Below are 6,038 nucleotides of genomic sequence, written 5' to 3' on the forward strand. Positions count from 1 at the left end.
TGGTCTGACCAATACTATCACATTGTTCCCATAGTGGTGGAAGTCCAGTGATATGGAAATTCCGATGAGTTGCTGTTGAGCCCATCGGCGGCATTTTTTCTCCTCCATGATTGTGTTGAACATCCAGCTAGTGTTGGAAACTTGTGTAAGCATTTTCTTCACGCCCCGTTCATGAAGTATATGTTTGGATGAAAGAAGTGACTTCCTTTGATTCACGTGCATTTGATGTAAGTTGCCGCCGTGAATTCAGGAAAGTTTGTTTTGCTTCCTCTGGAATCATCCCAAGTCAGTCATGCACATGTGAAGTACTCTATGGTCTGATAGACTGATCATCTTCATTCCATACGTATCCCTAGCACACCAAGCCACTGATTGATTTGTTCAAGGAGAAGAAGTTTCTTCTTAAGAGCTAGACTTACGCAAGGACTTTGATATCCTCGATGATGGTTCCTCATCTGGACTCGGTAGTGTTTTATTATAAGACTACTATGTGGTCATGCTTGTCTGGGACAGCATGTTCACAGGTTTGTAGCAAAACCGGCTCATGTTTTGGAGCTTACTACCATAGTCCATTTCCTGAGAATCTCGCAATGACATCTCGTCGATTTGTGTTGCAAACTTTCATTTTCTTTCTAGACTCGATGAGTCTGGAATATCCTAACACCAACCAGATCTGAATCTCGGGCAGATATGATGGTTGGAACGTACTCCAAGAACTATATTGTTGATCCCTCTGTAACCGGTAATGTGGATGTCATGGCCAACACACCTAACCGGAAGGCCTATTATTGTAGTATCCTGGTTGAAGAAGTTAGTCACCTCCCCATAAGGATCTCGCAGGATCTGCCTCCGTAGTTATTCCTTATGGATTCTTGAGCTTCCGAAGTCCGACCTTTTACTTGATGTTCTAGATATCAAACCATATCTATGAATGGATTACGCTAGCACATCAAGGAGAACATTAGAGGCGGAGTGCTAACTGTCTCTCGGTCGATCATCCAGATTCTGATCCCTTGGCCTCGCTAAGGTGAAATCTGAGAAAGTGTTATCTTTCTTTGCATCTGCATCTTCCACCATTATTCATCATGGTAGCATGTTGTGTTGCCAGGATCCTTGACACGGATATTGGCAGAACCTTGATGAATACGGAAATGCTCAAGTTCTTGAGAGCACGCGCAAGCACTAGGATTTATCGTCGGCATTAATTGGGATCCATTCTCAGTTTCTTCGATTATGCCATAACCTTTCAAACAGTGGAATCTCTCTCTACTGTTGGGTTTCTCTCCAGTTACTAGAATCATTTCTAGCATTTGCATTTTGTTCCCAGCTTGCACCGCCATTGTGTCATCCTACTACGGACTACCCTTCTCAGTAATTACTGATCAGGATCATCTTCAAAGTGGTCCTACCACGGGTTCCATCCATCTCCGATGATAAGCAAAAATCATCCATTGCGTTGTCTTCAACAAGGTAGTCCACATCATCCATCCTAGTCCAAGTATGCCATCTTTTCGAGCTATCTCAAACGATCAATTGTAAATTGCCTTAAGCTGGTATGAAGAGCTTCAATGATCTCTGAATCAAAAGTAATTATTTTTGCCACTTAAGGGAATATTTCTGCGACTCACCTTCCTTAAGATGTCTCGTTATGCTATCATGGCAATTATCTCCTCGCTACTTTGAAACCATGCACCATCTTACTCCAGCGTGGAATTGTTGCCTATCCAATTGAACCTTTGTCATTTACCTCTTTCCATTGCTCCTGATGTGTGTGCTATGTCTCAACTCAAGAGGTGTTCTTACGTCTCATTCCGTGAGCTGATCTTGAGTGCTCGATCTTCGAGGAGATCGATTCCTGTAGGGTTTTCCTTTCTTTCTGTCGTCATCATGTTGGATGGAGTTCTCGGAGCAAGACGACGAGACAAAGATGGTGATTTAATCAATGCCTTTATGAAGTGCAACCTGGATCATGAAGATTATGTTAGTTTGTGTTCCCCCTTCATCTTACCCTACACCTGAATCTCGGGGCGAGATTCTTGTTTAGTGGGGGTGAGCTGTCACAACCCCAGTTCAGGCCTTGCCTGCCTTTGCTTTGGCATCCATGCATCATGTTTAAATTCCTTTTAAATGTGAATTGGGGAAAGTGGAAAACCTTAGAGATCATTTCTAAAAATGATCAACATTAAAAATTGCTTCAAACAAACCCAAGAAAATGTTCCTGTTAAGCTATAAAAATATTGGCAAGAAGTAAAACTCAAACCAATATTTTTGGAGTCTCAGGGATATTTATTTTGGGCCTTTGAAATTAAATCAATAAGTATTTGACTTTTGGATTATATTTATTTTATAAAGAATATATTTCAAAAGGCCCTGAAATTATTTATGTGCCTTTGGAGAAGTCCATAATGGCAACATACAGATATTCAGAAGGTTTTGCCCTGTTTTGATTTACTTTTGAATTTGAATTAGTGGCAAAATAATTAAAACAAAACAGAAAAAACAGAAAATAGAAAAGACAGAGCAGATCTTACCTATAGCTTACCTGGCAGCCCAACTGGCCTAGCTCAATGGCCCAGCCCACCAGGCCCGTTGCCAGTCATCTCCTAGCTCCTGCCAGGAGGACGACGCCGTGTCGCCCGCGCACGCACCTGAGGATTCCACCTCCTGCTTCATGCTAGCGGCCTCCCCTTCGAGCCTATCCGCGCCTGGAGACACCCGCGACCCCTTGGACCCTCCCGCTCACTCTCTCGAGCTCCTCCCCCTCCTCTGCTCTCTCTCCCGCGCAACTGCCGTGAGCACCCGAGAGCGCCGTCGCCGTTCACCTTAGCCACCGCGCACCAAGGCTTCACCGATGGGTCACATCCCATTGCCGGACTTTTAATGTTCAAGACGACGTAGGCGACCGTAGAAGGCCACAGTCGATCGCAACATCGCCATCTTCGTCCTCTGCCCCGACGACCGCCGTCGTCCGATTCGCGTCATCCAAAGCTTCCCCGGCCATGCCGTTTGCTCCACTGGAATCCCTGTGAGCTCCCGCATCAAACCCCTCTTCTCCCTCTCTTGTTCCCGCTCGCTAGCCTCGCTCCCAACCATGGCCATGAGCTCATCGCCGGCGTGCATGTCGTCGCCGTCATTGTAGAGGACAAACCTCGCGTTCGAGCCCGTCAACGCGCTCAGAATGCTCCCAGTAAACGAGCGCAACCACCCGTTTGCCCTACCCTGCACCGTAGCCCCGTCCCCGAGGTCGGCCGAACTCCGGCCGCCGCCTAACTTGCCGCCACCGCCGCTACAGATCACCCCGCGACGAGCCAGTGCCTCCCCTGGATGCGGGCGAGCGAGGGCAACCCCCTGGTGCCCTTGGCTTGACCCACCATCGCCCGTAGCGCCGCTCCGGCGACCTTCCGCCGCGACTTGAGGTCGCCGGCGTCTAACCCCGGTAGCTGGTGACGTGGCACCATCTTTAGGGCCTAATTGCCCGCTAACTAAGCCCATAAGGCACTAACAGCAGGGCCCCACCGATTTATTTAAACCCCTAACAAAATTAGTTAGACTTAAGTTAATCCCGGTGGACCCATGCGTCAGAGTTGACTGTGCTGACGTGGGCGTTGACCTGGCCCACATGTCCGTGACACTAATGGCACTGGGCCACTGACCGGTGGGTCCCATGTGTCAGGTTTGACTCTGACCGGCCCTGTTGACCTGCTGACGCCATAATGACGTAGTGCTGATGCAGTAAAGGAATTTCTGGATTTAAAATAATACAGGAAATTCCAGAAAACAATTTAAACTTCTAAAAATCATAGAAATTCAACTGTAACTCCAAATAAGATAAATTATATATGAAAAATTATCAAAAAAATTCAAGGAATCTGTTTATGGCATTTGCATGCATGTTTGAACAACCTAGGGTTGCTGTACAGGGCAATTTGCATAAATGACATTTAAATAAGCACATATGGAGTTTGAATTTGCACCCTTGGTTCAAACCAACTTCATTTAATATGGTTGCTAGTTGCATTAGCTCAATCAACAACATATTGCCATGACATTATCATGCATCATAATTGTTGCATTGCATTGATTGTGTTCCTATTTGTTTGCCGGTATTTGTCCCCTCTCGATAGACGTGGTTCCGACGATGAGTTCGATGACACCGATGAAGAACTATACTATCTTTAGAAGTGCCAGGCAAGCAAAACCCCTTTGTTCATTCCGATACAATCCCACTCTCTCGCTCCTGCTCTCTTTTACTACATTAGGACAACAACGATTCAACTGTTACTTGCTGCGGTAGTTGAGCCCTTATCCTCTGCATGACCTGTCATTGCCACAGTAAATAGATAAAACCCACTAGCATGAGTAGGAGTTGTTTGAGCCCTGATGTGCCTACTCATTCATGTTTGTTTGTCATGCCTGCTACTGCTTAGAGTTGAGTCAGGTCTGATTCATCGGGAAGGAATCGGAGGTGTGTAAACATGTCCTACTGCTGAGAGCTAAGTGTGTGAACATGATTTGGTAAAGGTAGCGGTGAGAGGCCATGTAGGGGTACATGGTGGGTTGTCTCATTGAAGCCGTCCTTAGGAACTGAGTTCTGTGTTTGTGATCCATGAAACAGTTACTACCACGCATTGGGCCCGAAACCAATGGACCCTCTCGGCTTCTTGATCACCCTTGTCCTCTGTCCAGGAGTTGCAACTAGTTTCTGGTGTTTATAGGATATGTGTTGGCGGTCGTGCGTAGCGCTGACCCTAGGGGTGGGCTATGATGCGGTAGATACACCGTGGCACGGTGTACCGGGCGCCCGTTTGGTGTCTCGGGAACTCTGTTCACATCGTTCGGGGCCGTATGTGGAAACCTCGGTCGGACTCCCTGCGGATGGAACCTGGATAGGCGATAAACCTGGACTAGACACTTGAGTGTTTAGGTAGGCCGTGGCCGACACCCTCGTTGGGCTTCCGCTTGAAGGTTGCCGAGTACATGTCTGGTAAACGACGGTAAGTGGTGAGAGCGTGTGTGAAGAAGTACACCCCTACAGGGTTAACATCATCTATTCGAATAGCCGTGTCCGCGGTAATGGACTTCTGGGTTGCCTATAATAGTTCATAGACAAGTCAAAGTGGATACTCTAAAATGCGCAAGATAAGCGTGAGTGCTAGGGATGGTGTTCTCGTAGGTAGACGAGAGCGGATCCATAGTAGTGTATTGAATGGTGAATATGTGGACTCATGTGCGCCACCTCAAAAGAGTTGCTTGCAATCGTAGTTCAAGTTAGCCACTGAGTCAAAGCTGGCTTGCTGCAGTTAAACTCCACCACCCCCCTTGTTGATACCGATGCATATGTAGTTTAGTACTGATGTAAGTCTTGCTGAGTACCTTTGTACTCACGTTTGCTTAATTTATGTTTTGTAGAGAGATTTCAGTCTCGCTAGTAGTTCCGCGTGGACTTCGACGTTTAGCTTGATACCTCAGCTACGATCTTGTGCCCTCGGAAGGATCTGGTAGATAGTCAGGCTTCTTAGCCTTTTTCATTTGTAGATGTCTGTTCTCAGACATGTTAAGCTTCCGCATGTGCTTTGACTTGTATGCTATGATTGTTGGGTCATGAGACCCATGTTTGTAATATCTCGCTCCTCGGAGCCTAATGAATAAATACTTGAGTTGTAGAGTTATGTTGTGATGCCATGTTGTATTTACACATATCGAGCATATTGTGTGTATGATTGAAATGCTTGGTATGTGTGGGATCCGACAATCTAGTTGTTTATCCTTGGCAGTCTCTCTTATGGGGAAACATAGTCTAGTGCTTCCATGAGCCATAGTAGTCCGCTACAGCCCGGTTCACCGGAGTCCTGTTAGCCTAGCACTACTGCTCAGGACACTTGACTGGCCGGCATGTGTTTCACTTCATTCCTGTGTCTGTCCCTTCGGGGAAATGTCACACGGTGACATCCAGAGTCCTGTTAGCTAGTGCTACAGCCCGGATTCACACGCTGCTGACCGACACACTCGATGTGATTCATGTATTCCTGTCCCCATAG

This window comes from Triticum aestivum, chromosome 6A (assembly GCF_018294505.1).
Source record: "Triticum aestivum cultivar Chinese Spring chromosome 6A, IWGSC CS RefSeq v2.1, whole genome shotgun sequence".
Lineage (NCBI taxonomy): Eukaryota > Viridiplantae > Streptophyta > Magnoliopsida > Poales > Poaceae > Triticum > Triticum aestivum.